This window comes from Scyliorhinus canicula, chromosome 10, assembly GCF_902713615.1.
Source record: "Scyliorhinus canicula chromosome 10, sScyCan1.1, whole genome shotgun sequence".
NCBI classification, from domain to species: domain Eukaryota; kingdom Metazoa; phylum Chordata; class Chondrichthyes; order Carcharhiniformes; family Scyliorhinidae; genus Scyliorhinus; species Scyliorhinus canicula.
In genome coordinates, this window is record NC_052155.1 from 97,669,230 (window position 1) to 97,685,869 (window position 16,640).

Here is a 16,640-nt window from a genome sequence, read left to right on the forward strand (position 1 = left end):
CACCGTTTCCTCACTCATGGATCACCGTTTCCTCACTCGGGGATCACTGTTTCCTCACTCAGGGATCGCCATTTCCTCACTCTGGGATCGCCATTTCCTCACTCTGGGATCACCATTTCCTCACTCTGGGATCACCGTTTCCTCACTCATGGATCACCGTTTCCTCACTCGGGGATCACTGTTTCCTCACTCTGGGATCGCGATTTCCTCACTCTGGGATCGCCATTTCCTCACTCAGGGATCACCGTTTCCTCACTCAGGGATCATCGTTTCCTGACTCTGGGATCACATTCCCTCACTTGGGGATCACTGTTTCCTCACTCTGAGATCACTGTTTCCTCACTCGGGGATCACTGTTTCCTCACTCAGGGATCATCGTTTCCTGACTCTGGGATCACATTCCCTCACTTGGGGATCACTGTTTCCTCACTCTGAGATCGCCGTTTCCTCACTCTGGGATCATCATTTCCTCACTCTGGGATCATCGTTTCCTCACTCTGGGATCACATTCCCTCAGTCCGGGATCACTGTTTCCTCATTCAGGGATCACAATTCCTCAGGGTATCGCCATTTCATCACTCTGGGATCACTGTTTCCTCACTCTGGGATCACTGTTTCCTCACTCTGGGATCACCGTTTCCTCACTCTGGGATCACCATTTCCTCATTCTGGGCTCAGCATTCCCTCACTCTGGAATCATCGTTTCTTCACCCTGGCATCACCGTTTCCTCATTGTTTTTATGCCAAATTGCCTGCTTCCCACCGGTGGCACAGTGGCACAGTGGTTCGCGCTGCTGCCTCACAGCTCCAGGGACCCGGCTTCAATTCCGGGCTCGTGTGACTATCTGTATGGAGTTTGCACAATCTCCACCTGTCTGTGTGGGTTTCCTCCAGGTGCTCTGGTTTCCTGCCACAGTCCAAAGATGTGCAGGTTAGGTGGATTGGCCATGCTAAATTGCCCCTTAGTGTCCAAATGTTAGGTTGGGTTACTGGGTTGCAGGGGTAGGGCAGAGGTGTGGGTTTAAGTAGGAAGTTCTTTCAATTGTCGGTGTAGACTCGATGGGCCAAACGGCTTCCTTCTGCACTGTAAATTCTATGATTCTATGACACTATCTTTTATACTAATAGTCGTTAGGTCGTACAGAACTTCAGTATTGCTAAAAAAAGAGACATTTTTTGTCAGAGCTTTTTGAATTGCACTTATAAGGACGTCCACAAGAAAACAATGTAAGGGAAATCAACAAATTATACTGTACGAGAAGAGAATGCTAATTGGTTGGCAAGTGGTTCTGATTTTTAGAAGCATTGCCATGGAGGATGCATCAGTTGATGGTGACTGACAGTGAATTGCCAAACATTGTTTAAAATTTAAACCAGGCAGCTTGAGTTTGATTGGTCAAGACATTGTCCTGCTCAATGAACCAGTGAATGGCTGCCGCCTACTTTGTTTAACTCAAACAAGTGCAATGTGTGTACATGTTTTTTCTGTCTGCAAAGAACAAGACCCTGTGTACTAATCTATGTAACTTCCAGAACACTCAAGTGCACTACTCTGTGAGCTCAACTGACAATTTTAAATTGTGTATTAGCATATGTTTTAGCACACTAATATTGAGCAAATGTTGTCCAATTGCAGAATCGCATCTAATGTTGGACACTGTGTTTTAGGTTTTGCAAGCATGGCTGATTGGGTATGGTCTGCCTCTTGCCTGTTGCAAACAGCAGAAAAGATATGCTGTTTATTATGATCTGCCAGTCCTTGGGGCACAGGGCCTGCATACCTCACATCACACTGGCTCTGAAGTTCATACACCACATTACTCATTTATGTTATCAGGAGTATGTTCTTTCAGCTTGACAGCAGAATCCAGCAAGTAGCAAATACTACTTGTGTTGTGAGGCACCCTCAATTACGACACGAGAGCGAGGTCGGTAATCAAAAGGCTTAAATCTACAGAGAACTGAACAGCATCCGAGAGAAGTGTGCTCACCACATGGAACCTTATCCTATATACCATTTCCTGGGGGCGTAGCCAGAGGCGGAGTCCCCCAGGGTTCCAAGCCTCTTAAAGGGGCAAGGTATTAAAGGTCAGGTACCGTTTACGGCAGTTATTAATACCGTTCATCACATGTTGTTACTGCATAGTAGAATGTGAAACACCATCAGTCAAATACACACACACAAAGCTGAATAGACAGTCAACATTAATGTCTTGGCTCATACGAAAAGAACTGGTGTTTAATAACCTGGGTGTTGCAAGGCTGTAACAAGAACTGTATTAAATTGACGGCAGCATTGCCAATGGCTCCGATTAGGTATTCAGGGAGCCCAGTGATGCAGTCCACGGTGAAGATATGGAATCAGCTGAGGAGGCATTTTAGGGTGGAAGGGATGTCGGTGCTAACGCCGCTGTGCGAGAATCATGGGTTTGAGCCGGGGGGATGGATAGTGTATACAGGAGGTGGAGGAAGTGGGGCTGGTCAAGGTGAGTGATTTGTATTTGGAGGAACGGTTAGCCAGTCTGGAGGAGCTAAGGGAGAGGGTCGAGATGCTGAGAAGTTCATGTATCTACAGGTTAGGGACTTTGCACAAAAGGTCTGGAAGGGGTTCCCTGGATTGCAGGGATACACCCTGCTGGAGCGACTGCTGCTTCCGGATGTGGAAGGGGAGGGAAGAATTGGGGATATATATATATAAGTGGCTGGGGGGGCGGGGGGGCCAGTGGGTGGTGAAGATCAAGGAGAAATGGGAAGCGGAGTTGGGAATGGAGATCAATTGGGAAGTATGGAGTGAGGCACTGCGAAGGGTAAACGGGACCTCCACTTGCGCAAGGATGAGCCTGATACAGTTTAAGGTGGTGCTCAGGGTGCATATGACTTGGGCGAGAATGAGTGGGTTCTTTCAGGGGGTAGTAGATGAGTATGAGAGGTGTGGGCGGGGGGCCAGCGAACCATGTGCACATGTTTTGGGGTTGTGAAAAATTGGGAAGATTCTGGGTGGGAGTGTTCGCGGTCTTAGCCAGGATAGTGGAGGAGGGAGTGGACCTGGACCCTTTGGTGGCGATATTTGGGGTTTCAGAGAAGCCGGAGTTCATGGAAAGGAGGAAGGCCGATGTCTTGGCCTTCGCCTCCATGATTGCACGGCGACGAATTTTGCTGGAGTAGCAGTCGGCATCGCTACCGGGGGTAGCAGCATGGTTGGGTGACCTGTATGACTGCCTGCGGTTAGAGAAAATAAAGTATGAGTTAAGGGGCTCAGCAGAGGAGTTTGAGAAAAGGTTTGTGACCGTGTTTGAGAAGCTGTTTGTCGCAGGGAGGTGGTTGATGGGGGGGGGGGGGGGGGGGGTGAGGAGAAAAATCTGTACAAACTGTAGAGTTGATTATTGGGAAGAATGTTTCCCGGGGTGTTTATTTGCTGTAACCTACTTTGATACAAGTTTGAATAAAATGCGTTTTTAAAAAAAAGAACTGTATTAAATTTATTCCTGGCTTCAGAACAGGAGGGAGTAAAAGATCCACAAACATTAGAGAGAAAATTGAAAGAAGGCTGATCTTCAGCAGGTAAAAGCTCTTAACATAATGAAATAAAACATTAATGCAGAATCCACTCTAATGTATCCATTTAGATAAGCATGACAAAACAATAAACATTGGCTTGTTTGCTAATGCAAAGTGGAAAGAATTGCAATTTTATACAATATTTTTGTATGCAGCCAGTAAGTGCTGTTGCATTATTGTGGACTAACTTGAATCTGTTAAAAAGTCTGGCAGCACAAGGGAACTGAATTTACGCAACATATTTGAACTCGTGTTGACAAAAACACGCCAGGATAATGATCATCTCTGCTCATATCAATTCAACCTCTTTATATTGTTGTGTTCAGTAACTTTTAAAGCCAGTTTCCTTAATTATTTTGAAATCAATCACTGTTTAAAACAAAAGAAAGTAACAAATTAATGACCTTGAAAATACTGTGGGTTATTATTACATGAACACTTGATGCATTTGCCTGAAAATTATCTGCTATCTGACAGGTCTATCCTCCTCCCCATTCTCTAACCCAACGGCTCATAATGACTCTACTGTTTCTTCACTTTATCCTAACCCCACTCCCTCTTTAGATATATCCTCACCCTCTCGTCACCAAGATTGTTAATTGATTAGGAATCCTTTATAGATTACCACCTTTCAGGCTTGTTTGCAGACTGATTTAGGCATGCCTCAAATGTCTAGATCACTCTTGAAACAATTTTTCAATATTTGTTAATTGGATGTTGCGTCAAACTAAATATGTCCAAGATTTACCAGAATACTTGTTTGCACTTTGCCATTGGCATTCAACATATTAGGCACCACCTACTAAATATTTTATCCCATAGTTTCAGAGATTTGCTGATGGGAGAGGAATAGTATCTTCCTTCTATAATCTACTTTTGATTGTTCTTGACTGTCTTTTCATTGGACGACGGGGCTATATCGACCTAGGCACTGGAAACAACAATCGCAAAACCAGCCCTGTCGCCCTGCAAACTCCTCCTGATTAGCCTCGAGGTGTTTATGCCAAATTTGGGAGGTCTGACTCAACAGGCAACAGCCTGACATTTTACATAGAATTTACAGTGCATACATAATGCTCACAGAATCTTAACGTACAGATAATGTCCCAGACATGAAAATCACCATTTCTGGGTATGTCCTGTCCCACTGGCAGGACACCCAATAGTTGTCCCTGCACAGTGGCATCCAGTAGGGAGGGAGTTTCACACATCACAAATTGTTTCACAAACTTTACAGTGCAGAAGGAGGACATTCAGCCCATTGCGTCTGCACCGACCCTTGGAAAGAGCACCCTACCCAAGCCCACACCTCCACCTATCCCTGTAACCCAGTAACCCCACCCAATCCTTTTGGACACTAAGGGCAATTTATCATGGCCGATCCACCCTAATCTGCACATTTTTGGACTGTGGGAGGAAACCGGAGCCCTCAGAGGAAACCCATGCACGCACGGGGAGAACATGCAGACTCCGCACAGGCAGTGACCCAAGCCGGGAATCGAACCTGGGACCCTTGGAGCAGTGAAGCAACTGTGCTAACCATAATGCGACCGTGCTGCCCAATATGACTCTAGAAATCCAACAGTTGGCTGGCCTTCTGGAAAATGAAGCATGATCTCTAATTTATGATTAAGTCATATTACCCACAGAAGTATTATTTATTTGACACTGAAGATTATCTTGGTGCAGTTACCAAGTGGAACACCTTCCAATCTGCCAGAAGTGTCAAACACTGGGAATGCTCCACATTGACTCCGGGCCCCATGACGTCTCATGGTACATGTTCAAACATGGGCACAGAAACCTCCTGCTGATTGCCATGTACGGTCCCCCCTCAGCTAATGACTCAGTACTCCTCCATGTTGAACACCACTTGGAGGAAGTACTGAAGATGACGTTGGGGGGAGGGGGGGGTGGGGGGGCTTCAATGTCCATTACTAAGGTTGGCTCTGTAGTACCATACCAGACCGGGCTGGCCGGACCCTAAAGGACATAGCTGCGAGATTGGGACAGCAGCAGTTGGTAAGGGAATCAACAAGAGGGAAAAACATATTTGACCTCACCCTCGCCAACCTGCCTGCCACAGATGTAACTGTCCATGACAGTATCAGTAGGAATCACTACTGCATAGTCCTTCTGGGACAAAGTCCCAGCTTCACATTGAGAATCCCCTCATTGTGTTGTTTGGCACTGCCACCGTGCTAACTGGAATAGACTTCGAACAGATCTAGCAGCTCAAGTCTGGGCATCCATGGGTGTTGTGGGCCATCAGCAGCAGCAGAATTGTGCTCAACCACAATCTGCAATCTCATGGCCAGGCATATCCCCCATTATCACCAAGCTAGGGGATCAACCCTGGTTTAAAGAGAAGTGCAGGGGGTTATACCAGGAGCAGCATCAGGCATACTAAAAATCAGCGGCGGGATTCTCCCAACGGGCAACTAAGTGCCGGAGTAAAAACAGGAGTGTTTTACTCCGGCGTCGGCGCCCGTTCCGGGACCCCATTCTGTGGCCCACAAGGGGCTAGAACGGTTCTGGAGCGACCTCTACCGCTCCAGCTGCCAATTCCGGCACCGTGGGATCAACGCATGCGCAGTTGGGCCGGCGCCAACTAGCACATGCGCTGTGGCCTTCTTTCCTGCGCCGGCCCCGACGCCAAATGGCGCAGGGCTACAGGAGCCAGCGCGGAGGAAAGGAGGCTGGGGGGCAGAGAGGCCGGTCCACCGATAATGGGCCAGGCCACTATGGAGGCGCCCCCAGGGTCAGACCCCTCCTCCTCCCCCACAGGCCGCCCCCAGACCCTTCAACGCCGAGGTCCCGCCTGTGCAGAGCAGGTTAGAATGGCACTGGGGAGCTCGGCTTTTTGTTGATGGCCGCTCGGCACATCTGGCCCGGAGAATTGGCATGCCGGCCCGGGCCGGAGAGTCGGCGCATACCCGAACGGCGCTGCACCGTCCACGCCGGCGCTGATTCAATTGCGTCCAGGCATTGTGATGGCGTGGTGCGATTCGTACACCGCTGCACCAATTCTCCGACCTGGCAGAGGGTCGGAGAATTCCATTCGAGGTGTCAACCTGGTGAAGCTACAACACAGGATTACTTGCATGCCAAATAGTGTAAACAGCAAGTAGAAGACAGAGTTAAGCAATTCCACAAGGCAATGCATCAGATTTAAGCTCTGCAATCCTGCTACATGCAGCTATGAATGGTAGAGCACTATTACTGTGGGGCAGCATTGTTGCTTCATAGCTCCAGAGTCCCAGGTTCGATTCCCAGCTTGGGTCACTGTCTGTGCGGAGTCTGCACTTTCTCCCTGTGTCTGCATGGGTTTCCTCTGGGTGCTCTGCTTTCCTTCCACAATTCCGTAAAGATGTGGGGCGAGATTCTCCGACCCCCTCCCCCCACCTCCACTGGGCCGGAGACTCACCGGGGGACAGCGTGAATCTCCACCGCTGGTTTTCGGCGGGGACGGGAATTGCGCTGTGCCGGTCGGGGCAGTTGGCAGCGGCCCCCCCCCCCCCGGCGATTCTCCGGTCGAGGTCAAAGACTAGAAATCCTGTGGCGAGTAACTCGCCTCCTAACTCCCCCCAAATCATATCCATAATCTACAAGGCATATGTGGGGTAGTGTGGTAGAATACTCTCGACTTGCCTGAGTGAGTGCAGCTCCAACAACACTCTAGAAGCTCAACACCATCCATGACAAAGCAGCTTGCTTGATTGCTCTTCCTTCCACAAACATTCAATCCCTCCACTACTGATGCACAGTAGCAGCCAGGAGTACCATCTACAAGATGCACTGCAGGAACTCACCAAGGTTCCTTAGGCAGCACCTTCCAACCCATAACCAGTGCCATTTAGAAGGACAAAGGCAGCAGATACCTGAAAACACCACCAACTGGAAGTTCCTCTCCAAGCCGCTCACCATCCTGACTTGGAAACATATCGCCGTTCCTTCATTATCGCTGGGTCAAAATCCTGGAATTCCCTCCCTAATAACACAGTGGGTGTACCTACATCTCAGGGACTGCAGCAGTTTAAGAATAATAATAATAATCGTTCATTGTCACAAGTAGGCATCAATGAAATTACTGTGAAAAGCCCCTAGTTGCCACATTCCGGCGCCTGTTCGGGTAGGCCGGTATGGGAATTGAACCCATGCTGCTGGCATTGTTCTGCATTGCAAGCCAGCTATTTCGCCCACTGTGCTAAACCAGCCCCTGTAGCTCAGGCAGCTCACCACCAGCTTCTCAAGGGCAATTAGGGAAGGGAAATAAATTTTGGTCTTTATGACAGTCTTCATAGTATTAGAAGCAAAACATAGAATCGCAGATTAGCAAATCCTCTAGAGTTGATAGTTTCACTCCAGGTCTTTAAAGTAAATCAGGAAACTATGGATGTTTTTTACCATGTTATCCAAAAACTCTCTCAAAACAGGAATTCTTGCTTTAAATAGAGGAAACACAACTGATGAAACAGTTAAAGAAGCTGAGAGAGAAACACAAGGTATTCTAGATCTGTTAGCCTAAAATATGTTGAGAGAAAGTTATAATTAAGGATAAGTCACTGAGCACTTAAAGATATTTAAGCTGTTTAGAGCCAACATTGATTTGTAAAAGTTAGGTCGCGTCTCCTCAACCTGTTTGAACTTTTTGAGGCAGTAATCAAATTAGTAGACAGGGGAATGACTATTGGTCAAGTTTATGGATTCCTAAAGACATTTGATAAGGTTCCACATGAAAGCTAATTGAATTGATAGCAAACTATTGAGCAGGTTGGGAGATCATATAGGCAGTATTAAGCAGAGATTTGGCATGATGGGTAGGTATTCAAATTGGAAGGAAGTGACGAGTATTGCTCCACAAGTGCTGGGCTCAACTATTCTCTATATTTGCTAATTAGTTAGATAACATACCAGAGAACTACAAATCCAAGTTTGTCAAATAGATCAGGATAGATGGTATACTAACGTAGAAGGAAACATAAGACTACAATGAAACATTGAGAGATTAAGTGAATGGTCAAACTGGCAGATGGATTTCAGCATAGGTAAGCATGAGGAGAGAGTGGTTGTGAAATACTGGCCCACATATGGAATATAGGGAGCGATTTAACGAAAATGAAACAGAGTCCCATGTCGAGCGTGTGTAGATGGGTGATTCACGTGAACGACCCCACTATTAAATAGTATTCTGGTTCATTTCTGAGCCACGGCACGGAACACCCTGTCAAGACGGCACTTATTTTTAAATGGTGACCTGATCTCTAGACCCCCACTGCAGCCTCCCTGACACCCCGACTCACCAATGAAGGGTTTATTGAGGCCCCTGCACTCCACCTTGTAAGGCCAGGGCACTCCCGGGCCCCTTCCCTGGCACGGGCATGATGCCACTTGGGCACCTTGACCTTGACATTCTGGCACCCTGGCAATGCCACATAGTCACCCTGGCTGAGTCAGGATAGCACTGCCAAGGTGCCAGGCTGGCAGTGCCACTGTGCCCAGTTGGCATCAGGGGTGCCAGGGTACCACTCTGCCACTCATTTTTTGGATAGATCAGAGCTAAAGCTTCTTTTGCTGGCAGTGGAATATAGGACAAGGAGATCAGGGGCGGTATTTTCCGGTCCCCCAGCCGTGTGCTTACCGTTCGTTCGCTGGCGGCGAGATTCTATCCTCCCGCTGCTGGTCAATGGGATCTCCCATTGAATCCACCCCACACCACCGCGAAATCCGCTGGAAGGGGTACTTTGCCAGCAGGAAAAGTGAATCCCGATGACCGGAGAATTCCGACCCAGAGCCGGTCCATTGAGGAGTTAGGAAATATTTCTTCAGAAAACGATTTAGAACTTTCTCTTACAAAAAACAATAGTTCAATTAATAAATTAAAATGTCAGATGGATAGATTTTTTGTCGTGTATTATGGAATATGGAACAACAACAAATAGATGGAGTTAGAATACAGATCAGCAATTAAGTCACAGAATAGGTTTGAGGGGCTTAATGGTCTATTTCTGTTCTTATTTTCAATCCCAAAATAACATCTATGACTGTAGCGAAGGCAGGGCAGAAGAAAACATTCTAATCTAAAGGGAGGCATTGAAAAAAAGTAGCAACATTTGGCAGATTTAAAAATTAAAGCCATAAAGTTGTTGCTCAGAGCTTGTCCCCCATTATAGACAGATTCATAGTGACTGGATGCCACATTCCACAGAAAGCATCTAATTGTGGAAAGAGGGGACGGATTGGGTGCAATCTAGCAGAGCGCACATCGGCCACACTGAATGTACTCTTACACAACAGCTGCAATTATAGTTATGTTCTTTCTCCAACATCCCTTTATTGCATCTTTAAACAGTTTTGTCACGTTATAATTTATCCATTGCTTAAGCCCCTTGATCTGTCCTAAATATGTTTTCTTTCATTGCCTGCATGAAGATGTATAATCAAGCCTGCATTGTGAAAGTGACTCTTCCTGAAAGGTATGTTTCTTATCTGAGTTTCTGATGAGGAAATATTAAGTTTAGCTGTGATACATCTCGTGGTCAAATAACTTACTGACACTCGTGGTAATTTTAACTTCACTACCTGGGCAGCAATGTGATGGAATGGGTCACCTACCCATTGTAGAGCTCATGTGAATATGATTCCATTGATTTCAATGTAATGAAAATCTGAACGCCTTTCTATCCTTGGCTGCATTTTGACAAATGAGCGCCTGACTCAATAACCACATGACAGCACAATACTACTTCACTATCCATAACTGCAGTATTAACGATCCACAAAATTAATATTTATAAACAAATAATTCCTATTCCCTAATTATGCATATTATAGAAAATAACAAACACAGATACCTAGAATAATAAAGCAGAGTGCAAATGGCACTTAGATATTATTAAACCATCTGAGCTCTCTGCTAAGTCTACAGTCTCACTACTTACTCCCACATATACATAATTATAAATGTTATTGCTCAGTGCTTTGTAAGCCCATTGCTGTCTAGTTGAGCAATTCTGTTCAGATGCAAGGAGTACTTACTTGCTGTAGTGTATTAGATGACTGGGTTGGGGTGGGTGGGTGGTTGCAGCTTGTTTAGATGCCTAGCATGTGGCTGAGAATAATGCGAACAGCATGGGCTCAATTCCCATTCCGGCTGAGGTAGACTTGGAACATGCCTCCTTACCTTGTCCCAGAGAGTTGAAGGCAATGACGAACCAGCACCGAAAATGCCAAGAAAACAGCGTAGAATGGGGTGAATCGTCCGCAGGCTAATGAGACAAGATATGCCTTTGAAGCACAGCACTTATAACATGACTTGACATGAGATGTTTGAGTGCATTTTAAATTAGCCAAGTAAGAAAATATAGTCTGACCACCCTGATTTTGTGGTCAGCAATTAAGTGACAGTGCTCACAAGGATCTTGCAATCTCTTAGGCCCAAATTTTCCTTTCCCGGCATTGATTTTAATCATTTCGAGGAGATCTCCAAGCATTTATCAACATGTTATGAGGCAGGGTAAGCAGCCAATCACATGAAAGGATTCTTATTGACAGCAAACCAAGATGCAAAACATATGGAACCCCTTCACATTTAATTACATTTTACAGAGAACAAAATAAAGATTGGGATGTACACATGTCATTAAGGTTGTAACTGAAAGAAGAGCAGGAGTGGCTACTAAATATTCCTGTATACAAGGTGCTCAGGGAAAATAGGGAAGGAATGAAAGGAGGAGGAGTGGCTGTATTGCTGAAGGAGAGTATTGCAGTGCTGGAGAGAGAGGATTGATCAAGGACAGAATCTATTTGGCTACAGCTAAGAAACAATAAGGTGCTATTACATTTCTCAGTATATTCTATAGGCCACCGTCTAGTGGAAAAGATATAGAGAAACAAGCTTGCAAACAAATTAAAGAAAAATGAAAGAATTTTCGAGTAGCTATAACTGGAGACTTTAATTTTTCTAAAGCAGACTGGGATTGTAATAGTTTAAAGCACAGGGAGGAGAAAGAGTGCCGAGAATGTATTGAGAAGAGTTTTCTATATTGGTGATTGTCCCTCTAAGGGCAACACAGCAGAATGAGGGTCACCGGGCGTGGGTAACCAGTCAGGACTCAAGGTGGGTAATCACCTCGGGGGAGGGGTTCTCAAAAGCAGAGGTATTTTAGAGTGAGCTGCAAACATGCTGCTGTTTTTGAAGGTCATTAAATAAATCCCTTTGTGTTCACTAATGAAGTCGCTGAAAATGTTTCATTACAGTATGTTCCAGTCCAATGAGAAAGTGGGGGATTTCTGCACTGGTTCTTGGGAGTGAGGTGGAACAAATGGATCAAGTGTCAATAAAGGAACATACAAGGGACAGTAATTGTAGACGCTGGGGCAGGATTCGTGGAGTTCTACAACAGCAAAACTGGGCTGCACCTGAACCGATTCAGCATCCATTAAGGGGCTAGCACCAGCGCTACATGGATCACAATCTATTGAAATGAGAAATGGTGCGGGATTTGCCAGGTCCGGGGTTGGCACTCAGGAGGCTGACAAGCTGCAGCCGCATACACACACTTCCCTCCCCACACACACCATACCAGCCAACGAGATGGCAGCAAGACGCACGGCCCCGAGGTTCACTGACGCAGAACTAGAGACCCTGCTAGATGCCATGGAGGAGAGGCGGGTGACCCTGTACCCCAGGGTGGGGAGGAGGCTGCCAGCCGCCGCCGTTTGCTGGGCCAGGACGTAGGTGATCAGCGCCATGTGCAACACCGGCCAGACTGGCCAGCAGTGCCAGACAAAATTGCACAACCTCCTCAGGGCAGCAGGATGAGTGGGCATCACTGTGTCCCTCGTACCAACTCACATCCCACACACCTGTAACTTCTCCCCACCTCGAGAGCGGCCGCACCCTCACCCTGTACTACATGCCGGCACCTATACCGGCCGCCATGGCCAGGTGCCCTAGCCACCGAGATCACCAGCTACCCATCCTGGGCTGCATGCATCAATCTGTCTCACACTGTGCGTTTCTGTATCCACTCCCCCCCCCCTGCCAAACCCCCCCCCCAGCCCCAGAAGAAGCCCGTCCACCCAAGCGCTGGTCAGCATGGCACCAAGGGAGGTGGCCCAGTCCCAGAGGGAGATGGTACAGTCACTGGTTGATGTGGCACACACCCAGAAGGTGGTTGCACAGTCACAGCGTGATGTGATGCAGTCCCATACGGAGGTCGTCCACCCCCTGTACTCCATGGCTGCGAATATGCAGATTCTGGTCGTGACGGCAGCCGACCTCCGTGCCCCTGGCCAGTTTCCCCCCAGTCGGTGAACCTGAAGGTGATCAGAGCATCCCCTGCACATTGACCCACGTGCACATATTGTGCAACCTCCATGCCCGCCCAGGCCCTACGTCCTGTCCATCCTCGCCTACCTCCACATCCTCCTCAACAGACAAGGACCGGTGTTCATCCTCCTCCTCCAGCACATCACCTCTCTGCTGTACAATGTTGTCGATGATGCAGCAGGCCACCACGATGTGGGTAACCCACCCAGCACTATACTGGAGGGCCCCTAAAGAGCTGTCCAGGCACCTGAACTGCATCTTTAGTAGGCCGAAGCCACCATTCAATCACGCCCCTGGTTGATGCATGGACATCGTTGTAGCCAGTCTCCACATTGGTCTGTGGCCTCCGGATAGGCGTCATCAGCAACAACTGAAGTGGATAACCACTGTCGCCCAGAAGCCAGTCCCCGAGTCAGCGGTGCTCGTCGAAGAGGCCAGGAACGGGCGAGTGTGTCTGGATGAAGGCGTAGTGCACACTGCCTGGTTATTGGGCACAGAAGTGCATGATGCACAGTTGATAGTCACGCACCAGCTGCACATTCATCGAGTGGAACCTCTTTCGGTTTGTGTAGAGCGGTCTGTCATCATCGGGTGCCCGAAGGGGGCATGCATCCCATCGCTCATCCCCGGACCTGGGGCACCTTCTCGATTGCGGCGAATCTCGCTGCCCAGGCTTCCTGGAGGGCTCGGACCACATTGAAATGGATGTCTTGTGCCAACTATGCATATAGGGCCTCCAAGATAGCATGGATGCACCTGTGCACTGAGCTCTGTCAGGTCCCCACTTGGCACCTGGAAGGACCCCGTGGTGTAGACGTTCAGGGCGACCATCACTTTGACGGCCACCAGGAGCGTGTGTCCTCCCGCAATTCCCCGTGGTGCCCGATGGACAATACAAGTGAAAATCAGATTCAGTGTCGAAAATTTAGAGAACAGATTCATTTTCGTAAGAAGAATAGGGAGATGCAATGTTAAATAAAGGATATAATTCTAATGGAGTGATTGAATGGGTTTTGCCACATTGAAGGTGGAAGGACAGGTTGAGTAATTGGCTGATAAAGCCGATGGAATCCTGGGCTATGTAAATATTACAGAGAGCAGAATGTTTCCATCCTGCCCACAGCAGGTTTTGTGGCAGTTGGGAATGGAGAATCTAGCGGAGAAAATAAATTGGAAACTAGCTGCTGGAAAAACAGTTTGCAATTTTCTTGATGGTGTGTTAATGCTGGGCTGTGTATCTCAATGCCGAGTGACATGAACGCTATTTACAATCAATACCATTTCATGAACGCACATTAAATCTTTTGCTCGCCAGAATCACGTCTTGTCTTCCAATCTTGCAGCGCACCAGCAGGAAATCATGTCATTCTATTCACGTTTTGAAAATGGATGGCATGCAACAGTAGGACCTCAATTTGTTTGTGACTTCAAGGTGAGTGGTGCATACCTAGCCTATCTGCCGCAGTGCTGCGCTACACTTTCAGCAATGCCAGTGGAACGCACACATCGCTGAAGACATAGGATTGGTCTGCTCCTACTGCCTGCCTTAATAATCCAGAAGCAAGCATTGTCAAGGGTAGGCAGCTCACAGTGAACATCAGGCAGCTGCTAAACGTAATAATGATCTCCCCCGGGGAGAAAGCACCAGAGGTAATCGTCTCCCTGGACGCAGAAAAGGCTTCGACAGAGTGGAATGGAGCAACCTCCTGGAGGTACTGGGAAGGTTTGGGCTAGGAGCGGGGTTCACCACCGGGGTGGGACTCCTGTACAACACTCCCAAAGCGAGTGTCCGAACTAACACCACAGCTCTGAATATTTCCAGCTACAGAGAGGAACAAGACAGGGCTACCCCCTATCCCCACTCTTGTTTGCGCTAGCGATCAAACCACTGGCGATAGCCCTGTGGGATGCGAAAAGCTGGAAGGGCATCCGGAGAGGAGACAGAGAGCACAGAGTCCCACTCTATGCAGGTGACCTGCTCCCCATGTCTCGAAGCCACAGGAGGGACTGAAGACAATACTGCAGATCCTGAAGGAGTTTGGAACATTTTCAGGCTACAAACTTAACCATTCCCAGTGAACCCAAATAGGGGAGGGGCAGAGCTAGAGGGGCTCCCATTTAAAACAGCCTAGAACAGATTCCGTTACCTGGGGCTCCAGATAGCCAGAGACGGGACACAGATCCACAAGTGGAACCTGACCAGCCTGGTGGGGGAAGTAAATAGGACCTAAAAAGGGGCTCACTCCCACTCTCCCAGGCGGGGTGAGTGGAGACAATCAAGATTAATGTATTGCCGAGGTTCCTCTTCCTGTTTAGATCCATGCCAATTTTCAACCCCAAGGCCTTTTTCCAAAATGTAGACAGTCTAATCATGGCGTTTGTGTGTGGAGGTGGTGGTGGGTTCGGTGATAAGAACCTGAGAATTCCCAAACCGACACTGCAAAGAAGGAAAGTATAAAAGGGAGCTTGGCTTTACTGAACCTACAATACTACCACTGGGCAGCAACAGCAGAAAGAGTGAGGGGATGGGTACACGAACCCGGCACAGAGTGGGTATAGAAGGAAGAGGTCTCCTGTAAAGGAACAACCCTCTGGGTCCTGGCTACAGCAACACTCCAAACCCCCTCAACAAGATATATAACGAGCCCAGTGGTAGTGGCCACGCTGAGAACGTGGGCCCAACTGAGACAACATTTTGGGCTAACTAAAATGTCCCCCATGGCCCCCATCTGTGGCAATCGCAGATTGCCCCCAGCTATGCTAGACACCACCTTCAAAAGATGGAGGCGGGACGCGGGCACACTGATGGTCGGGGACATTTACGTAGGGCACAGATTGGCGACACTGGATGAACTGATGAGGAAATGGAAACTAACGAAAGGACAGGAAATGAGACACCTCCAAATAAAGTACTTCCTACGCAAAGAAACAATAGGGACCCCAAGCCCCCAGAAACCACACTACTAGAGGACCTGATAGGCACAAGCAGCAAGGAGTGGGGACTATGTGGGAAAATATACAGACAGTTATTGGTCAGAGCTCGAACACACCTGGATGAAACCAGCCAAAAATGGGACATGAACCGGGGACAGAGGTAGAGTGGGACTCTGGAGCGAAGCACTGAGCAGGGCTAACTCCACCTCCTCCTGCACAAGGCTCAGCCTAATGCAGCTCAAAGTGGTGCACAGAGCGCACCTGACCAGAACCCGAGTGAGCAGGTTCTTCCCGGAGGTGGAGGACAAATGTGAGTGGTGCCAGAGGGGCCCAGCCAACCACCCCCACATGTTTTGGGCTTGCCCCAAGCTTGCTGGGTTCTGGACAGCCTTCTCCGAGGCAATGTCCAAGATTGTGGGGTTGAGGGTGAAGCCATGCCTCATGGTGGCAATCTTCGGGGTATCGGAGCAGCCAGAGCCAATGCCCTTGCTTTCGCTTCCCTAATCGCACGCCGGAGAATGCTGCTCGGCTGGCGATCGGCAGCACCGCCCACAGCTGCAGACTGGCTCGCTGACCTCTCGGAATTTCTCCACCTGGAGAAGATTAAGTACGCCATCCGAGGATCAGAGGAAGGCTTCCTAGATACTTGGGGGAAGTTTGTTGGCCTGTTCCAAAACCTGTTTGAGACCAGCAATGAGGAGTAATTTAAGAATAAAAAGCCCAGGTGGATGAGGAACCAAAGGACTGCGCAACTCGAGGGGGGAGGGGGGGGGGGGGTTGGGTAGGTGGGGGGGAGAAGCTGGAAGGTAGTTGG